Source organism: Oncorhynchus keta, chromosome 34 (genome assembly GCF_023373465.1).
Source record: "Oncorhynchus keta strain PuntledgeMale-10-30-2019 chromosome 34, Oket_V2, whole genome shotgun sequence".
Taxonomy (NCBI): domain Eukaryota; kingdom Metazoa; phylum Chordata; class Actinopteri; order Salmoniformes; family Salmonidae; genus Oncorhynchus; species Oncorhynchus keta.
Genome location: NC_068454.1, coordinates 26,732,112 through 26,743,042, shown reverse-complemented (window position 1 = coordinate 26,743,042; position 10,931 = coordinate 26,732,112).

Genomic DNA, 10,931 nt, shown 5'->3' with positions numbered 1-10,931 from the left:
GTCACTGTACCCACTTTTCGACCAAGGCTTTCCAAAAAGCAGGCAATGCCAGCAATACAGGTGGCTTGATGAAAGGCTCCCTGTTAACCAGCTATACTTTTGATACCAGTTGGTATTGAAAGCCTTCACCATTTCATCCTTCTTCATGAAACTGATCTCAGGCAGAGGTCGACCCTCGCTTTTAATTTGCACCTATTCCGTGTACCACAGAGAATGAAAGGGGTTCTTCAACAAAAAGTCCACAACATTTTCGGCAGCGTTGGCCATTCTACCATTCTGCCTGAGAAATCTTCAGACTCACTCTGGTGGCTAGCTAGTGTCATGACGTGGCCCTTTCTGGGTATAGATTGTGGCTTCCCCTTCTCTCTCTCTCTCTCTTTCCTACACCCAGGTTCTGTTATCTCAGGTCGTAAATTCCTGGCGGAGACTCTCTCCCCCTGGCCATGCAGAAAGATAAACACAGAGAGAACAAAATATTTCACATGGCGAACTCCTAAATCCCCAAAATGGGAATTTGAAACAAATGTCCACTTGTGAGAAGGTGAGAATGGTCCGTGGACACTTAAGGGGTGGGTATGTGTTTCATTTGGTGACATCAGAGAGGACAGGAAACACACATAACTATATCTCTGAATGTGTACAATTCTCAATTATGAGGTTTGCATCTAAATCTTGTATAAAACAAACGAGTAAAGACGAAACTATTTGTGAAATGATGTAATCCCTTTAAAGTTTAACTTCTTATGGGCAGGTGGGACAGTAGCTTCCCACCTGGCTAACATCCGGTGAAATTGCAGAGCGCGAAATTAAAAAATACCCAATTCAAATATTTTACATTCTTGAAAATATGTGTTATACATCAAAATAAAGCTTAACTTCTTGTTAATCTAGCCGCTGTGTCAGATTTCAAAAAGGCTTTATGGCGAACGCAAACCATGCGATTATCTGAGGACAGCACCCCACCTACAAACACATGAAAATCATATTTCAACCAGGCAGGTGCGCCACAAAAGTCAGAAATAGCGATATAATTAATGCCTTACCTTTGAAGATCTTCTTCTGTTGGCATTCCAAAATGTCCCTGAAACATCACAAATTGTTATTTTGTTCAATAATGTCCTTCTTTATGTCCCAATAATGTCAATTTATTTGGCACGTTTGATTGAGAAATACACCGGTTTCAACTCGCCCAACATGCCTACAAAGTATCTAATAAATGACCTGTAAACTTGGTCCAAACATTTCAAACAACGTTCCTAATCCAAACTCAGGTACCCTAAAACGTAAATAATCGATCAAATTTAAGACGGAATAAACTGTTTCTAACACCGGATAAAAACAACATGAAGCGCGCTCCAGTTCTTTCGCACCAAAACAGTAGAGTCCATTTCTCAAAAGAAAAACATCGAAAAATGTCTAAAGACTGTTGACATCTAGTGGAAGTCATAGGAACTGCAACCAGGTTCATAATAATAAGGGTATCACATAGAAAACTATTGGAAAATCCCATGACCTCTTTTTTTCCCCCTGGATGGTTTGTCCTCGGGGTTTCGCCTGCTATATCAATTATGTTATGCACACATACATTATTGTAACATTTTTAGAAACTTTAGAATGTTTTCTATCCAAATCTAACAATTATATGCATATCCTAGCTTCTGGGCCCGAGTAACAGGCAGTTTACTTTGGGCACACTTTTCATCCGGAGGTGAAAATACTGCCCCCTACCCAAGAGAGGTTAACTAAGTCATTGGCCCGCCCCCATGAGTACAGACATGATCTGGCTTCATGAAACCGAGATTTTCTATTGTTACGAATAAAAAACCCTCCTGAGGAAATCCTCTTCAGACCACATGTACCTCGGTGGACACTGAGGTTGCAATGGTTTTTGAATTCCTAACCATACCTCGTGGAGCATTGGCTACAAGTTAAAGTGGCTAGTGATACATGTATTACATAAGGATGCAGTCGATGATATAGTGTACAGTATATACGTATGCATATGAGATTAATAATGTAGGGTATGTAACATTATATACGGTAGCATTGTTTAAAGTGGCTAATGATATATTTACATAATTTCCCATCAATTCCCATTATTAAAGTGGCTGGAGTTGGGTCAGTGTCAATGTCAGTGTGTTGGCAGCAGCCACTCAATGTTAGTGGTGGCTGTTTAACAGTCTGATGGCCTTGAGATAGAAGCTGTTTTTCAGTCTCTCGGTCCCAGCTTTGATGCACCTGTACTGACCTCGCCTTCTGGATGATAGCGGGGTGAACAGGCAGTGGCTCGGGTGGTTGATGACCTTGATGATCTTTATGGCCTTCCTGTAACATCGGGTGGTGTAGGTGTCCTGGAGGGCAGGTAGTTTGCCCCCGGTGATGCGTTGTGCAGACCTCACTACCCTCTGGAGAGCCTTACGGTTGAGGGCGGAGCAGTTGCCGTACCAGGCAGTGATACAGCCCGCCAGGATGCTCTCGATTGTGCATCTGTAGAAGTTTGTGAGTGCTTTTGGTGACAAGCCGAATTTCTTCAGCCTCCTGAGGTTGAAGAGGCGCTGCTGCGCCTTCTTCACGACGCTGTCCGTGTGAGTGGACCAATTCAGTTTGTCTGTGATGTGTATGCCGAGGAACTTAAAACTTGCTACCCTCTCCACTACTGTTCCATCGATGTGGATGGTGTATCAATACACCAAGTAACTATACAGGCGTCCTTCCATCCCAGGGAGTTCATTTGCTATCTGGGGGTGTGCCTCGAACTCCAGGGGACCCCAAGACCTTGTGTGGCCACCCCGCACTGCGGGGGTGTATGGGACGCCAGTTATCATAACACTGGCTAAGACAAAATAATATCACAAACATTCAACTAATAAAGAAAATGTGTTACATGTTTGTGTGATATGTCCTGGCCAGTGATATGACATATGAGATGGAAGGGATTTTTTCATGTTAATTGAAGAAATAAATACCGGTTCAGGTGCCTTTTGGATTAGATCTACTGTATAGATCAATTGGTTGTCTGAAGCCAAAAATGAAAATACAGGCAACAACCTACACTGTTCTATATTGTTTATTTATTGAGCACACAAAGGAAAGTCAAAGTCACACTTTTTTACAAATGAACCAAAAGCTATCACGTTTCAGGTATGACCCAAATGCAGACAGTGTCGAAGAAACACAAGTTTATTTCTAATACAGGGCAGGCAAATGACAGGTCAAAGGCAGGCAGGGGTCAGTAATCGAGAGAAAAAGCAGAATGGTCCGGAATGGCAGGCAGTCTCAGGGTCAGGGCTCAATAATCCAGTGAGGTGTGGCAAGGTATAGAACGGCAGGCAGGGTCACGGCAGGCAGAAGGATCAAAACCGGGAAGGAGAAGGAAATAAAGGGCTGTGTGACAGGGGTTTAACTCTGGACACATGAAAGGTGGGATGTATACAGAGGGTACCGGGCAACAGAAGACAAACAGCAAAGGGGCTAATGAATTTGGATATGGGGAAAAGGGCCGATTAAGCGGGGGGCAAGTTTGCAGGATTCCACCCGGAGGGGCAGATCCCGAATGGACAGCCATACCTTCTGCCCGAGATGATTCCGGGGAGCCGGGGTCGGGTGGCAATCCGCTGGCTCCAGGTGGAGGGGTTGGCAGAGACCAGGCAGCGCAGAGTAGTCTTTATGTCCTGGTTGGCTCGCTCCGACTAGCTGTTGGACTGGGGGTGGAAACCGGAGGACAGGCTGGCCAACGACCCAATGAGGGTGCAGAACGCCTTCCAGAACTAGAACTGAGGACCCTGGTCAGAGACCCTGTCTAATGGCAGTCCATGGATCTGGAAGACGTGGTGCACCATGAGCTGGGCCGTCTTTTTGCCAGTGGGGAGAGGAATGAAGTGGGCGGCTTTGGAAAACCGATCCACCATGGTCAGGATGGCGGTGTTGCCACCAGACAGGTGAAGGCCAATGATAAAGTCCAGGGAGATGTGAGACCAAGGACAGTGATGGACAGGCAGAGGTTGGAGGAGACCAGCCAGAGCTTGCCAAGGAGTCTTGTTCTATGCACAGACTGTGCAAGCGGCGACGAATATGGAGACGTCAGAACTATGGTAGGCCACCAAAAGCGATGTTGCACAAAGCCATGGTCCGACGGGAGCCCGAGTGGCAGGCAAGCCTGTAGGAGTGGACCCACTCCAGGACCGAGGAGCGGACCGCGTCAGGAACGAGCAGCCGGTTATCCCAGGGTTTGGCTGGGAACTCTCTGTCTTACGAACCTACTTCCCTATTCCCCAGCTGAGTGCTGTCACCAGGTACGAGGTGGGTAGGATGGTCTCAGGTTCCGGGGAAGTAGCTGTGGGGTTATAGCGGCGTGACAACGCTTGACATTCTTTGATCCTGGATGGTATGAGAGGGAGAAGTTGAACCAGGCAAGCTAGGGCCCACCTAGCTTGCCTGGAATTGAGGCACTTGGCAGTGCGGAGATATTGTGGTCGGCCCACACAATGAACGGATGGTCCGCCACCTCCAGCCAGTGCCTATACTCCTCCAACGCTATCTTCACTGCGAAAAGCTCACGATTCCCCACATCGTAGTTCCTCTCCGTGGTGTTGAGGCAGTGGGAGAAGAAGGTGCAGGGATGTAACTTGAGGTCCAAGGCAGACCGCTGGGACAGGACAGTCCCCACTCTGACATCCGAAGCATCGGCTTCGACCACGAACTGGTGGGACGGGTCAGGATTAACCATGATGGGAGCTGTGGTCAAGCGGTGTTTGAGATCCCGGAACGCCCGGTCACCAGCTCGGGACCACATGAACGGAACCTTGGGAACAATGATTGCAGACAGGTGGGAAGCCAGGGTGCTGTAGCTCCGGATAAAGCAGCAGTAAAAGTTGACAAATCCCAGGAAATGTTGCAGCTGTACTCTGGACGTAGAACATGTTCAATTTGTTACAAATGAACCAAAAGCACTAAAAGTCACATTTCATGCAAGATTTTTTAAACTAGTTCAAATTAATGATGTTTTCAATTCCTCTTTTGCATTCAACGGCAGCTCAAACACTGAACATGTCAGAATTAACTTTATAGCCATTGAATTATAACGTAAATTATAGGAAAATAATGCAGGTTCTAGAATTCCCTTCTAGCCAATCAGAATCAAGTGTTCAACAATGCCATGGTATAAATGGTACTGAGTGTACAATGTATTAAGAACACCTGCTCTTTCCATGACATAGACTGACCAGGTGAATCCTGTTAAATTGTTAAATCCACTTCAATCAGTGTAGATGAAGGAGAGGAGACAGGTTAACTTCTTCGGGCTAGGGGGCAGTATTCGGAAGTTTGGATGAATGAGGTGCCCAAAGTAAACTGCCTGTTACTCAGGGCCAGAAGCTAGGATATGCATATAATAGTATGGTAGTATTGGATAGAAAACACTCTCAAGTTTCCAAAACTGTTAAAACTTTCCACCTTCTCCACTTTGCATCTCTGATATAGACGGAAATCACAATGTAGAAACATGGACCAAAAATAAACAAATAAATAAAAATGAACAATAATATATAGATATTGTGGCAGACCAGAGGGTTGAGTCAAAACGTTTACACATGGACAGAGTAGGATTATCTCAGTTTCAAAGGTGTTTATTAAAATAATAGTTCAAAAGAAAATACTAGGTCTCCCCCATGAGACCTTCTCCAGGATACCGTCTTCTGGGCTCTGGGTCTTGCTGTAACCTGTGGGGATCAGAAACTGAACTCACTCCTGTTACCTCTGCAACCGTCCCCAACTATACGGGACTCCTTTCTTCCCCCACTCTCTCCCCTGTGTGCTGCCCTTCTGGCAGCTTTATGGGACTTGTACAGCTGGTGAGCAATCAACCCTTGATTACTCACAAACTCCCAATCAGCCCCAATTAGTCCTGGCCGGAGAGCCCGTTCGAGACCTGGCACGTCCAGCAGATGAAGCCATCGCCTTGTGATGTATACTCCGTCTGTCACCAGGCCCCGACGAGTCTTCCCCTGGTGGGGCTGACGAGTCTCCCCCTGGTGGGGCTGACGAGTCTCGTACCTGCTGTACTCCACAATATATAAATAGATAAATCTATTAATAGAAAAACATTTGAAGAGAAAGGGTAATTATCACATTAAAGCCTACTCAATGGACCAGTTTCACAGACCCAGATTAAATGGGCGATTCCATGTTTTTGCTATCTCAGATTGTTCTGGCAATTCTCACATAGAAACGTCAGGAAGGATGTTTGATATGCTTTTTACATTTGTATCAAAATCTATTTTTGTGAAAATCATGATGAAAGTTTCCATTTTAGGCCTTTTTTAGACCTATATATTCCTCTTGTAAAACGCTATGATCCATGAACTGCACATGATACAGACAATGTATTGGTGTCATTATACTCTTTATAGTGTGCTCTAAAATAGGGAGTATGTCTAGATTATGAAAGAAAAAAATCACATACATTTATTCAACATCAAATATATGAATATCTCAAAAGTACTTTTTGATTTAACTTATTTTTCGACAATATTGTTTGGAACGATTTACCCATGTCAAATTTCCAGAGTGGATGCTCTGCTAGGTTTGTCTATATGAGCCATTTTATATGTAGAAATGTACATTATATGTTTTTAACCAATCACATTTAACAAAGAGGGATTCAACTTTTTATTGGGGCCTGATGGACTACAACAACAATTCTGAAGGGATCTTGTCCAACTCACAGATTCACAGTTTTCTGAGGTATATCTATTAGGGAGGCACGGTATATCGTCCTTCATATCGGTATCAGATGATGATGGCTTAAAAATATAATATCATTACTGAATCACCTGGAATGAGTTAACCATCTTTAATAATCTTTATCTGCAAAACTGACAGATTTTGATGATGGACAAACACAAATGAAGTACAGTGTAGCACATGCCTGGGATATGGAAAACACCTTAAATGTACTGTAACCTGGTTTGCATCTAGGATACAGATGGAAAACTCAGGGCCAAGTCAACAAGTTTAAAAAAAGGAAAAATAATTAAATGAAAACAGTATACTACTCTTTTGTAAAAACAGAAAACAGATCATCACATTATAGCTACATTATGGAACAGTTTCACAGACCCAGATTAAATAATGGGAACTAATTATCCCTTTAATGTTAATCTCTCGTGGACAGATTTACAAAATGAGTAGCTAACGCCATTTTGGTTCTGGGTTGAGCACATGTTCTAACTAGACTAGAGAAGTCTCCACTCCTCTGACCTGATACTCCCAGACAGTTTTGGGGCAAGTCTGCAGCCAAATATCCCCTTCCCTTTCAAAATATGAAAGATTTGAGCCCCTGCAAATTGGTGATTTGAGATTACAGGACCACAGTGACTTTTTCATTTAGCTTCTTTTTCGACAATATTGTTCGGGAGGATTTACCCATGTCAAATTTCCAGAGTGGATGCTCTGCTAGGTTTGTCTATATGAGCCATTTTATATGTAGAAATGTACATGCTATGTTTTTAACCAATCACTTTGAACAAATCTCCAGCAGAGGGAGTTCCTTTTGAATACATCGTTCCATTCACTTTACTCTTGCTGAAATCCAGGTGCAGGTACTCTGGTTATAAACCAAGAACTAAACATTTAATTTAATGGACATGCAAAATCCTACATTTGACCTTTAACCATATTCAAGGAATTATTGAGACAATGTCTATGAAGTCAAGGTGTCATTAAGATATTCAATAAATCCATTTTAGTCCTGGGGTAGATAGACTTCATCTGTGTCCATGAAGCTGGCCCTTCATCTTCCTTTTTAACTAAACACAACATAACATCTAAATCTAACAATGCATATGGGTCAATGTTTTACAACTGTGATGGTTTCATCCTTCATCCACACAACTTCAAATACCTTCCAGCCTGCTGGGCTTTGAGACAAATAAGCTGTCCTCTGTCTGAAAACAGACTGACCTAAACCAGGTTTACCGATCTCTTTCATGATGAAGATTATTTTCACATAAAGACATGTTTCCTTTGTGTAATACAGTCCATTTGAACCAGAAGCAGTGTCATTCATTGAGGAGCGCTGCTATTTATTTCGCTGTTATTTCCAGAGACATTGATGAGAAAACTACTGAAATATTAACAGCAGCATCAAACAAAAACTAACGGCTTTCGACAAACAGGTCCCAGTAGATGATGATTTTGATGTTCCGCTTCACCCAGATGAAGAGCGCTTGCTGGGCTGGGACAATCTGGGATTAGTAGAAAACATTCAGCTTCCAGGTGCTAAAGTGCTGAACACCCCTGTCACACCCTGATCTGTTTCACCTGTCTTTGTGCTTGTCTCCACTCCCTACAGGTGTTGCCCATCTTCGTCATTATCCCCAGTGTATTTATACCTGTGTTCTCTGTTTGTCTGTTGCCAGTTCGTCTTGTCTTGTAAGGTTTTACCAGCGTGTCATCCCATCTCCCATCTCCCTGCTTTCTGAAGTTCTGTTTCCTAGTTTCCCCGGTTCTGACCATTCTGCCTGTCCTGACCCATAGCCTGCCTGCTGTTCTGTACCTTATTGACTCTGCCCTGGATTACGGACCTCTGCCTGCCTTTGACCCGTCTTTTGCCTGGCCCCTGTTTGGGTCAATAAACATTTGTGACTCTAGCTGTCTGTATCTGGGTCTTGGCCCTGCCCGTGGGACAGACAAAGATGTCACAGTGAAGAACCGCTACCCGCTACCACTCATCGCCTCTGCCTTCGAGCCGCCCCAGGGGGCCACCGTTTTCGCCAAGTTGAACCTGAGGAACACCTACCAACTGTTGCGGATACAGGAAGGGGACAAGTGGAAGACTATCGTCAACACGGCCAGCGGCCTCTACGAATACCCGGTCATGCAATTTGGATTTCCCACGCCCCTGCTGTGTTCCAAGCCCTGGTTATTGACGTTCTCTGCGATGTTGAACCGGTGCATTTGTGTCTTCCTAATGACATCCTCGTTTCCTCAGCCCAAGAACACGTGCTTCACGTCTGAAATGTCCTCCAGCACCTCCTGGAGAACCAGCTTTTTGTGAAAAAGGAGAAATGCGAATTCCATCGCTACACCATCCCCTTCCTTGGTTACGTCATCGCTGCAGAGAATGTAAAGATGGATTCCGGGAAGGTGAGAGTGGTGGTGGATTTGCTTCAGCTTACGTCCAGAGTGCAGCTGCAACGTTTCCTGGGATTTGCCAAATTCTATAACCTCTTTATCCAGGGTTACATCACCCTGGCTTCTCCCCTGTCTGCACTCACCTCTCCCAAGGTTCTGTTCACATGGTCCCCTGCTGCTGACTTGGCCTTCCAGGACCTCAAGCACCGCTTCACCACTGCTCCCATATTGGTTCAACATGACCCGTCCCGTTAGTTCGTGGTGGAGGCCGATGCTTCGGATGTTGGAGTGGGGACTGTCCTGTCCCAGCGTTCTGCCCTGGACCTCAAGTTACAACCCTGTGCCTTCTTCTCCCATCGCCTCAATGCCATGGAGAGGAACTACAATGTGTGGAATTGTGAGCTTCTCTCAGTGAAGCTGGCTTTGGAGGAGTGGAGACACTGTTTGGAGGGGGCGAAACATCCATTCATCCTGGGAACGGACCAGAAGAACCTGGAATATCTCCGCACCACCAAGAGTCTCAATTCCAGGCAAGCTAGGTGGGCCCTGCTTTTCGCCCGGTTTAACTTCTCCCTCTCCTACCGACCAAGATCCAAGAAAATCAATCCGGATGCGCTGGTACACCACCATAGCCCCGATGCTACATCCTCAAACCACAAGACCATCCTTCCCACCTTGTGTCTGGCAATGGTACTCAGCTGGGGAACAGTGAAGCAGGTCCGTGAGGCACAGCGTTCCCAGTCGGGGGGTGGGGGGGACAGATAACGGGATGTTGGTGCCTGGCACTGTCCGCTCGTCCGTCCAGGAGTGGGCCCACTCCTCCAGGCTTGCCTGCCACCCGGCTGGTCTACTATAGTCCCGGACGTCTCCGCGTTCATCGCCGCCTGCACGGTCTGAGTGCAGAACAAGACTCCTCCGCAAGCTCCGGCTGATCTTCTTCAACCAATGCCTGTCCCTCACAATCCATGGTCTCACATCTCCCTGGACTTCGTCACAGGTCTTCCCCCGTCTGATGGCAACACGGCCATCCTGACAGTAGTGGACCGGTTTTCCAAAGCCGCCCACTTCATTCCTCTCCCCAAGCTACCCTCTGCCAAAGAGACGGCCCAGCTCATGATGCAGCATGTCTCCCGGATCTATAGACTCCTGGTGGACATGGTCTCCGACCGGGGACCTCAGTTCTCGTCTCTGTTCTGGAAGGCGTTCTGCACGCTCATTGGGTCGTCAGCCAGCCTGACCACCGGGTTCCACCCCAGTTAAACGGCCAGTTGGAGCAAGCCAATCAAGACCTGGAGATGACTCTTTGCTGCCTTGTCATCACCAACCCCACCAACTGGAGCCAGCAACTTGTGTGGGTTGAATACGCCTGCAACACCCTCCCTTGCTCTGCCACTGGGCTCTCGCCTTTTGAGTGTTCCCTGGGGTATCAGGGGCGGTCCTCTGAATTAGTTAACTCCAATCCCCTTTTTGAGTTTTCCTTCATTAAACAGTCCAAAATCACATTAAAAAATTGTGTAAACACTATCATACTCACTCATTCATCTTATACAACAATTAGATTTAAACCTCATATCTGAGGTTATTATATAAACAGTGTTATGGTAATGTGGCCACACCGTCTCCCATGATCTTCCCCAAGTTGTGACAAACGGACCAATTCGTAGCTGGAGTTTTCACCTATCTTTTATACTTTCTCCGGAACATGACATTTGTTCATACCTCAAGTTCTGTGAGGTGGAAGGATTTCCTTTGTCTCCATGAAAAACTACTCTCTATAACTGTGTGTCCATGTGGTCTTC